This window comes from Poeciliopsis prolifica, unplaced genomic scaffold (assembly GCF_027474105.1).
Source record: "Poeciliopsis prolifica strain line A6 unplaced genomic scaffold, Auburn_PproV2 SCAFFOLD036, whole genome shotgun sequence".
In the NCBI taxonomy this organism is placed as follows: Eukaryota; Metazoa; Chordata; class Actinopteri; order Cyprinodontiformes; family Poeciliidae; genus Poeciliopsis; species Poeciliopsis prolifica.
Window position 1 is genome coordinate 4,703,439 of NW_026562411.1, and position 11,350 is coordinate 4,714,788.

Below are 11,350 nucleotides of genomic sequence, written 5' to 3' on the forward strand. Positions count from 1 at the left end.
GGACAGATGTATACATGCTGGCAGCCTGTGATTGTTTTCTGCAGATGTCTTTTCCAGCTGAACATCAAACTCTCCCGGGAAACGTTGCCCCAGTTTCCTAATCTGATTCCGAAGCAACTCCTCTGCCTTTGCTTTAATTTGCCTGGTTGTGGCTGAAACCACCTCAGGAAGGAGGAAAAGTCTCTGTTTGCATCCCGGAGCCCCCGAAGGATCCCATTCATGTTTATTTACATCTTTAATCTTTAATGATGTGTGTGTGTTGAAAGAGGCCCCATGTTTTCTTTTCCTCGATCGCACTCTGCGGCGGGAACACCTCGGAGGATCCTGCAGGAACGCCGCGGCGTGTTTTCAGCTCTTCATGCCTGATGAGGAATTTCACAACATATGACTGAAACAACAGGCTGATGCTTGCGCCGCAGCCAGCTGCCTGTTTATCCTGCAGATCAACAGATTTACCCGTCATGCTCCGATCTGTTTGGACATCATCAGGTGAACGCCACCACCGCAGCGGCAGCAGATTGTTTTTTACCTTTTAAGTCGGCATTAGTATGAAAACTGAAAGCCTCTTACAGGCTGACATGAAAATCCTCTGAGAGTTTGAGCTGCAGCCAGCAGTCTGTGTTCAGGTATCAGTGGGTTTTAAAAGCCCGACATGATGAAGATGATGATGAACCCCCTCCGTTCCCCCCACCGCTCCGCTCCTGCTGGTTGGACAGGCAGAGGCTCAGTCTAATTAAAGAGAGGAAGGTCTGAGTGTGAGTGTTGGTGTTGGGATGGAGATAAACCCTGATCAGGCAGCAGGTCTGAGAGGAAAACGCTGATCCTCAGGTCTTCTTCCGCTCCTGGCGGCAGAGGTGCTGATTTTATGCGGAGGTGCATGGCGAGCTGCAGCCAGCTGCAGATTTTCAGCCACATTAAGCTGCAACAGATGTGTTCGGGTGTTGACATTGTTTGGATCTGATAGATCAAAATGTTTCACTCTCTAATAGGCTTTGGTTTCTGTACATTCTGGATTTGGAAGCCCCCAATCAGCCCCCTCCTCTCTTCCCGACTCTGTCTGGAGCAGAAGAGATCACATGTAGCCTGCAAGGTCAGATCGAGCTGCCAGTTGTTTGATTTGAATCAAAGGTTAAAGGAAAATTACTGAAATGTTCACATGGATCCAGAGGAAACGTCCAGCTGCTGATGTTTGAGCGTGGAGAGAAAGAGAACAAGAAAAGTCTCTTCTGCATCGTTCTGCCTCTCATCTTCCTCCTCTTCCTGTCAGCAGTTCTACCTCTCTGATTAAAAAAAAAATCTGACTTTAATTTAGGACTGGGCGATAAATTGATTTTATGAATTTATTGAGATGGGCCTGTCATGATAACAAATATTGCTGGACGATAAATTATCCCAGAATTTATCGTGATAAAAGACGTTATGAGGCCCTTTCCAACTAATAATGATAAAGACATAATAATGCAAGTTTGCCCTCTCAAAGACCAATAAACATCAACTTTTTTAAGGAACACTTCACATTGGAGCTGAAAGATATTTTAAACACGCAAGATAAAACATGACAAAAAATAAATAAATAAAATAAAAATAAAAAAAGCATAACTGAAACTATCAATAAAATGGATTATGATGTCTTTGCCCTTCAAAAAATATGAATCATCAAAATGGAAAATTTTGAGCTCATTTTAATTTATAATGTGATTAACTGATTAATTGCTTGAAACGAATGTTTTGTTTTACATTTTTGGAAAATTTGGTTTGACATTTCCACCTTTGCATTTCTTGGGTTTCAGTAGTTTAAAGTGAGGTTAGCCCAACCAACAACAGTCATGTTTTACAGCTTCTGTCTATTTTTACACTGAATTCAGGTCCCGTCATATCTAAAATATTCAAAAGAAAATGCACCTGTGGAAGCTGAAGTACCTCAGCACAATGCAACTTCACTATTGGCTGGCATCAAGAAAAACGGCCAATACAGGAGTGTTGTTTCCTTTCTTTGATGCTGATTGGCTGCAGCCCTGAAATGGGAAATAAGGATATATGCAGATGTTAACTTCTGTAGTAATGCAAAGATGACTTCCATTGTATGTGTTAATGCATGAGGCATGTTTTGTGTTTGAACAATTAGAATAGGCAGATATAAATGTTTTTGGAGGCAATTGTGGGAAGTTGTCATCCCTAATTGTTTCAATTCATTTCAATTAAAGAAACAAAATCTGATATGTTTTTGAAAACAACTGAGTCATGTGGGACTGCAGTGAGAAGAGCAACACAGACCAATCAATCAATCTGATCATGTATTGATCAGAACCGTCTCATGGATAAACAGTAGATTTTCCTCCCCTGTATCCCACCTCATAGGCTCTTCTTCTCTCGCTCCCCTCACAGCGTCGTCGTTGTCATCCTCTCTCTGACTCGTTATCAGGGCTCCGAACAAACGTGTTCTTCAGCTGTGAACAGATAAAGAGTTGATGGTGGCGCCCGCCCCCAGGAGCCCGTTTGGGGGTTTATGAATGTGCGTCTGATTTCATATAGAGATGGAGGATGCCACCACACTGAGCTGCTTGTTGACTGTCGTCCAGATGTGCAGCGGTCAGAGCCAGCCCATCAATGCCCCCCCTGTTCCAAACACACTCAGGGTCTCATCTGCACCTCTTATAGCCCCCCCAACAGAGAGGACAGAGGCAGGGAGGGGGCCACAGAGCACAGTTCATGTGTTCACTGTCACCTTCTGCTGTTGGTTCATGTGTCTGAACAGAGGAAACAGAGACGCTTTAATCCCCTGATGTTTAACGTGACAAGCAGGGAGAGTCTTTACCCGTCACAGCTCAAACCGCTGGGAGAGTTTCCAGTTTGACCTGCTTCAGAACTGTTCCTTTAAAAGAATCCAACAAATCTGAACTGTTCAAAACAAAACACCCAAACTGTTCCTTTAAAAGAATCCAACAAATCTGAACAGTTCAAAACAAAACACCCAAACTGTTCCTTTAAAAGAATCCAACAAATCTGAACTGTTCAAAACAAAACTCCCAAAATATTCATTTAAAGAAACCAACAAATTTCAGCTGTTCTTTAAAGTTTCAAAACTTTAACTTTAACAAACTGTTCCTTTAAAATACTGAAAATGTGTGCTGTTCTTTTAAGAAAACAACACGGCCCCTTTAAACACAAAAACCTGAAATGTATATTTAACAGGGTGTCTGTATGCTTCAGCAAGTGAAATTTAAACATTGATAAGATCTTTTTAAAGCAAAAATTATAACAAATGTAAAATACAGAGGGCTTTGGGAAATCTTGCTCAATTACAACCAAACAGAGCAGAAACTGCACACATACATCTGAATGCTTCCTTTAAAGTACTCAAATCAATTGAGTTCTTTTAAAACAACACTCAAAAGTCTGAACTATTGTTTATAACTAGAAATAAACCATAACTTGTCAAAGCCAAATGAAAATAACAAAATGTACTGTTCCTGTAAAAAGAAAAAAACCCTGAAAAACTCCTGTAAGCAATAAAACTAACAAATATACCAGCACTGTGTCTTTAAATTAAAAAGTATTGAAGTGTTCCGTTAAAAAACAAAAACAACCCCTTCAAAATCTGGGTTGATGTAAAGAACAGAGGCTCCTGCTCCTTCTTCTCCTTTCACCTTTTTTGTGTTGTTAGTTTTGTTTTGAGATGTTCCAGCAGGAATCTTTGGTTTCTGTTAAGATTTTCTTCACTTCTCATCAGTTCCCACCTGTTTCTGTCTCAGTGATGGATCAGTGTGTGTTTTTATAATGTCAGACGCAGATTAAACACCAGCCAGCCCCACCCGCACTCATGTGTGTCAACAAAGATAAGTGCAGTCTGATAATCTTCATCCTAATGCAGAGACACCTGCTGTTGCCACGGCAGCATTCCGCATCCCATAATGTTTCTATAAGCAGATTAGGCCTCTAATGCAGGTATCCGAGGTAAATTCCTGCTGTTGGGAGCTGATGGAAGGCTAATGTGTAAAATGGTGTCACATCCATCCATCCATCCGTCCATCCATCCATCCATCCATCCATCCATCCATGAGGATGTATCAGGTTCCAGTTAAACTTAGATGTTATTATGGTGCATGAAAATGAGAGAAAAGCTGCAAGGTTGGTAAAATAAAGGCAGAGTTTAGGTAAATAGGCGGAGCTTTGCATGAGCAAACAATTAGATACATGCATGAAAAAATGAAAGCATCACACCAGGTATGTTTCTGATGAGGGAATAACATCATTGCAGGAGATGAAGATCAAAAAAGTTGAATTTTCATTTGAAAATCCAGTTGCAACAGCTTTCAAAAATGTCAAACAGATCCTATAAATTTATATTTGAAATGTTATTCTCTACAGAGACATAAGCAACATAAATCTTAATGGATGAACACTGATGTGTTTGTAGATTATAATCTGGAGTCTGAAGCATCAACAGGCAGATCAAACCCGTTACAAAGTCCTGCTCTCCATTGTATGCCATCAACTTTCTGTGAAAAATGGGTTGAAAAGTTTTTTATATTGAACTTTGACAAAATCACCCATCAGCAGGGAATCTTCTGGCTGAAAATGTTTTCACAATAATAATAGTTATTGTCCATAATACATCCATAATACTTTCCAAACATAATGAAATCTGTCATATAACCTGCAGCGATGTGTTATGTGTGCTAATAAATAATAAAATTGAGCAGAGCCAAATTGACGGACAAAATGAATAAATCTCTTGCACTGCTGCAGTTTGAAGGCTTCCATATAAAACCTGAAGATGTTTCAGTCCAAACCCTGGATCAGGAAGCTTTTTAATATTCTGGTCTTCATCTTGGCTGCAGCTCAGTCTGACTTCTGGAGCTGCAGCTCCACCTCTCACCTTGTTGCTGTGAAAGAAGAACTGGGTAAAACGGCGGCTGGTTGGGTAACATCAGTCTGACTCAAAGTGCTCACTCAGCAGCTTTCATCGCCGCGTCTGTTAGCAGGTAAGACAAACTGTCAGCAATGTGGCAACTCCAGACGACCTGCTGCTCCCACACTTCCTCTATGATCAGTTTCAGAGGAAGACAAGAGGAACAGAGTTAGATTTTACCTTCTGTCCAGCCTGCAGGAGCGTCCTGCAATCGCTTCAACTCCCTGCTGACACACTCTGCCTCATCGCTGCTCAGAAAAGATCAGTGAGTCACTGTTGAAATGTTACAAACTACCTTAATGATCCAAAAACCACAGAAACTGCAGCAACACTACTCTTATAGTGTTTAATAAACTTCTTATAAGGTTTATTAAACATGAGAAAAATAAGAAAACAGTGTTTAATGTAGAAGAAAGTAAAGTAGACAGTGTGTTGATTTCACACTAATGGGGAAAAAAACAACAGGTGATTGTTTTGAATTTTGTTTAGGGAGTTATGATTAGGTTTTGTTTTGTTTTATGAACAAAACCAAATCTTATGAAAATTTCCTCATCAGACTGGTTTCCACATTTCTTTATGCTTGATTTGATTTTCATCACATTCAAACTTTCCCCCACTCTGGGTCTCTTTGTGGTCCGGCCTTTGACCCAGAAACAGTACCCTCTTAACAGAACCGGAGACAGGAGGTGATGTCAGACCAGAACATCTGCCTGAGCCTAATTTAAATGAACCAGAACCTGAAACCTTTCACCTGGTTTTTGTCTGTCTCATATGAAGTAATCTCCTCAGATTTTATTTTTATGACCTGCTGCCCAGTTTCAGTCATTTAAGTAATTTTTGTATGACACCATACATTTTTTTAAAATATTTTTTCACTTACGTAAGATCTGGTGGCAAAGGTCACCAGACCAGGAGGACATGATCCTGCTCATAAAGAGATATATCACCAATCCAGAATGTTCTGGATTGGCCTGGTTTGATGTACAGGGTCTGCTCCTGACCCAGTTCTATGGTTCTGATTCTGACCCAGACTCACAACCAAACATGGAGAAGCAGTACTCAGCTTCTATCCACCTCAAATCTGAAACCAACTTTCAGAAAAACTGCAAAACGGCTGAAACGCTGAGTTCCTTTTAATTAGGTTAAAGACAAATTTTCTGTAGCTACCTAAAAATATAGCAAATGAGTTTGTCTTTAGAAAATCCATCTTGTTTTCATAGTTACCATTATACCAGGAAAAAAAATCCGATTGACACATCCAACCAAAATCTCTAAAATCAGAGTCATGAAAGCAGAAGGAAGGTGACAAAAGGAAGTTTACCGCAGCAAGCAGCCACTAGAGGGGGCTGTACCCAGTCTGCAGGGTATTGTGGGTATTATTTGATGGACACTGTTTTCAGCTAAGAGCAGGTGTAGATCAGAGATCTGAAAAGATCAGATCCTCTGTGCAGAAACAAAGACAGGTCATGTGACTGTGTCCAGTTAAACATGGAGCGTCCCATCCCCCAGCCCGACCCGGCCGCCCTGACAATGTTCTGATCCTACATCTGATCTGTTATCAGCTGCAAACATCTCTGTAATCTGACCCTTTTATCAGATTAGCACAGATTACCACTGAATGCCTGGCTACACACACACACACATACACACGCAAATATGCAGACACACATAAACACACTTTAACCTGAAAACACACACACGAAAAACACAGCAAAACATGCAGGGACAGACAGACTCTCATCATGCCCTTACCCTTCAACATGCAGGTACAGATTGAGTGGCCAAATAGCATGATCATATAAGTCCGTCAACATGACAGCAACATGATAACATCACAAGCCAGCCGGTCTGCTGTGACAATATCTGACAAGAGCAAAGCTTGCAAATCTTCTCCTCCAGAGAAATATACCTCAGTTCTGTCACCTTTCACCTGCATGAATGCAGAGATGATTCCTGTCTCCACAGGTCATACGACTTTACCTATTATTGAAACACTAGATTTTCATCTCCACTCTGCAGGAAGTCAGTCACAAGCTGTTGATCTGCTACAACAGCCAATCAAAGTTCAGACATCATCCATCAACTTTACTTATAAAAAGAATCCAGACTGATCCAGGAGTGTTTCCGAACCGATTCCAAACTACATCCAGGTCATCAGGTTCTGTTTGATACTATGGGCTGAAAGTAAAAAACTTGAATGCCTTGTTCACACAGCAAGATTTTTATATCAACTTTCACCCTGAAACAACCTTAAAGCTGTTCTGATTATCACAGTGGCTATTGAGGTAATCTTAAGAGATCTTTCTGCTGTGTGCCATGTGCTAAGAGTGATCTGGTCTGCTCAGAAAGATATCAGGGACGAGTCGACTGGGATCGAAAATCAAAAAAATTAACACGTTGAATTTGCTTGCTGCCATAATATCATGTAAGTGATGGAAACACAGAGGGAAATTCTAACAAAGATGACAACATAACAGCTTTGGATGTCAGAGAAATCCTTGTTTTGTTATATCTCTGTTATAACAAATCCACAAACCATGTTTGTTTACTGTGAACTCACATTTACCCTGGAGAAGATTTGTGAGATTTCCTGTTTGACATCTGAATGTTGGTGAATGAAATTGATTTGTGTGAGGTGTGTTGCTCCTACTGTACTATCAAATCTGTTACTCCTTAGAGTGTGTATCATCGTGTGTGTGTGGTCTCAGGTTTTGAAAATTTGCTGTGTGAACCAGAAATTAGAGGATTTTCTGGTTCTGGAGATCAGAATCACCGGGCCTGTTCTGGCTGCTCTGAGATTCATTTAAACTGTGATTCTCAACGGAATATTAACAAGTCTTATCAGAGACTCTGCCTGCAAATTATCATTCTTGCAATTCTGACCGAAAACAGAACTGCTACAGATTTAATGAATCCCATCAGAAAAGACTGACCTTCACAGAAGAGGAATAGAAAACTTCACATGGGGTCTGGATGAGACGGATCTCATTCAAAATCTGACCAAGGATTTGATTCAGAACAGATTGATAATGGTTGGGGAGTTTCACTTCCTGCGGCATCATCTGCTGCTGAAACAGCAGAGGAGAGTTTTCCTGCTTGATTTGAAAAAGGCTTCAAAATCTGCAGACACTGGGAGCGAACGGAATCAGAGAGCTTCATTACTTATGTGATGAGCTGCTGCATCCAGTATCTGTGTTCATTATCTGAGCTCTGATTGGACGACAGCACGGTGCCTTCATAATGAGACAAACTAATGATGAGAAGGGGGAGGAGAACGGGGGGTCAAGAGGTCATCGATAACATTATCACCTCCACTCCGACACACAGCTCGTCCTTGAGGGCTGAAAGGTTCTCGTTCAGACAGAGAGCTCAGACAGCAGGAGAAACATGTCGGAATACAGATGCTGCTGATTTCTGAACTTCCTCCAGTCAGAATCCACAAAGTTCACGTATGTTCAGACGGTCAAGCGTGTAGTTCCTGGTCAGACTGCAGTATCTGCCACTCTGACAATTGGAATCTGCAGCGACGTCTTTTTGAGCTTTAAGGCCGAAAATAATGGGTGTCCAGCTCCAGTGTTTGACAGCTACTGTCCTGCAGCTTTTGGATGAGTCTCTGTTCCCACAAGCTATAAATCATCTGATATACATTAATGGTTTATCAATTTTTGTCAAAAACATAAAAATCTGCAAAGTGAAGAAAGAAAAGGCAAGTATACTTCTCCTGCAGCAAGAGGCTGCTGCAAAATTACTTCCTGCATTCTTTAATTTTTTTGAATTTCAATATGGGTGAAAATATGAAGACAAATAGCAACTTTGTTGTCTCAGGCTGGGAGTCAGCAGTTCTGATTCTCCTGGTGGTGGCGCTGCAGTGCAGGCTCTTTTTCCTGTGCTGCTCTGCAGGCACTCTGACACCTTCTTTCTGCAGGAACAGCCTTTAAACCAACAGACAGGAAGCAGCATGACAGGAACACATCAGCCATTTTCAGCCTGTTTGTTTTGTCCCAGCTGGGCTCTCCATGTCAGAATAAAAACCCTGCAGGACATCGAGCCACTGCCATCAGGTCACTTTTCTTCGTTCTGACTCTGAACACAAAGACGGAGCCGAGGAGGACGGAGTCTGCAGCTGAAAGCCACCAAAGGGCCCCTGATGTCTGCAGGATGTCTGCAGCAAAAGGCCTGAATAAAACCCAGGGTGCGTTTGGTTTTAATGTTGGCTGCAAAGGAGAGCGACCGGCGGGGAGGAGACGCTTCCAGAGCTGCGGCAGCATCTCTTAGCAACAGCACCTTTCAAACCAGACCAGAACTCAGCTGGAAGAGCCTGTCAAACAGGAACAGGGAGGACCAATAAAAAATAAATATCTTTATTAGTGACTTGCAGAAAAAACCAACAAATAAATCATTCACATTTATTCACATTAAAATGACCAGTCAATAGTCCACAGGAATTTTATGTGTGGGACCAGCACCAGGAAGTCCATGGTGTCCCATAGTTTTTAAGAAACCGAAAAAAAATGATGATCATCTGTGCATAATTCAAATGGGTCACTGTTGTGAAAACACATTTTACTGAAATTAGAGTTTCATGTCTTAAGAGCAAGTTAATAATCTGCAGAATGAACTGATTTATTTTTTTTTTTTTGTTAGTTCTTCACACAATAACTGCTGCTCCACTTCTTTGTGGACATTGACCAATCAAAAGATAATTTTCTGACCATGTTTCAATTCTGCACTATCTTTGTTGATCTAAGTGAGAAAATCCATGGAAGAGAAAGGTTCATTGCTACTTTTGCAAAGCACTGTACTCCACATTAATGACATGGATCTCATTGTAACACTGTCAGCAGGTCAGAGAAAAAAAAATCCCATTTGGAATTGCATCCCTCAAAGTTTCTAATGGGGTCACAAGGTGGAGCTGATTGATGAGGATAGAGCAAAGTTTTCTTTTAAATCTGTTTATAAAAGGCAAACCAAGCTGAATAAAACCTCTCTATGTTGTCTAAGAAACAAAAAAGTTCCCAGTGGTTCCCACAAAGTGTCATAATGTTGGCAGACGGAGCCGAGCATTAAAATAAACCTCCACACTGCTGCATTCATTAAGTCCCAGCTGGAGCAAGAACCGTTTCCTCTTCTTCACACGTTCAAATGAACAGAACACGCCAGGAGTTCCTGTCCTCCAAATAAACTTTTATTTTGGTGGGACAGAAGCCTTTATTTGTGGAACAAGCCAAAACTACCAGAAACCTTTATGTTCCCACAAAGCTGACCTCGGATCAGACCAAAGGTTCCTGGTAGTAACTCAGAACCTGCACTGGTGGATCGATGGAGGCAGTGAGGGTCTTTAAAGATCATTGTTGCTTCTCAGTATTCTTGTGCAACTAAGTGGATTTGGTCTAAATGGTCGCTGAAGAAGCTTCTATGGGTTCTGGTTCCAGGATTTTCTTCTGGGAATTGCATACTTTCAAAATAAAATGTTATAGAGAAAAGTGACCTTCCTCTGCTCTCCACTGAAGCACCAAGTAATGTCCAGGTTTTCCAGAGCTCCTTTTTTCAATAGTTTTAACAATTTTTTTCATGTCGTCTGTTTTGAAAGCAATCAAATCTGACGACATGATTGGAATGACGTTGTACCACACTCTTTACATTTTCACAAGTCAGATTGAAAGAGCTCTGCTTGAGATGTATCAAGCTTGGGATATGGTTGAATACCTTATCTCTGCTTTTGCAAAATTTGAAGGCAGGTAGATGCCTTGGATTGTCTTTTAGAGAAGGTAAAGGAGACTTACCACACTTGTTCTTCAAAGCTTTAAAAGCTGTTTTATTTTTCTAAAACTTCACAATTATATTCACAATTTTGTTGATCTATTACATACACAAGCAAAAAGAAATAGTTTGTGGGATGTTCAGAAATGTATTTTTTTTATTTCTGATGATTGACAGAAAATAGGTTCCAGTTGTGTCCATGGTGTATCAGCTGATCCCAAATCAGTTCTAGCTGTTGAGCTTTCAATGTACGTGGATGATTTTACAGCAACATATTGGTGTCATACCGCCCTCTAACGGACTGATAGCAGTACTACACATTCAAATAAAAGGCATCACATTTTTTTCCTTTCATCATCCTGAAGTTTAAACTTAATTTTCACTTTATTTATCAAAGTTTCCCGATTTTGTCCAATAAATTATGACCCTCGGTTTCCCCAGTCTTGCTTCTATTATGTATTGTTGTTTATCCCTTAATTTTATGTCTAAAAAAATTTGCCAAAGGAAACTTTAACCAAAAATACTAAAATTACTTTTATATTTGATGAGTATGTTTCAAAGTTGATGGAGAATATTACTTAAAAGTCCAAGGAGCTTTTCCAATTTATAATTTAAAAAACACATTCACTAATTCATATCTTCAGAGCTATTAATCTTCGTTAATGAGCTCAGTTATTA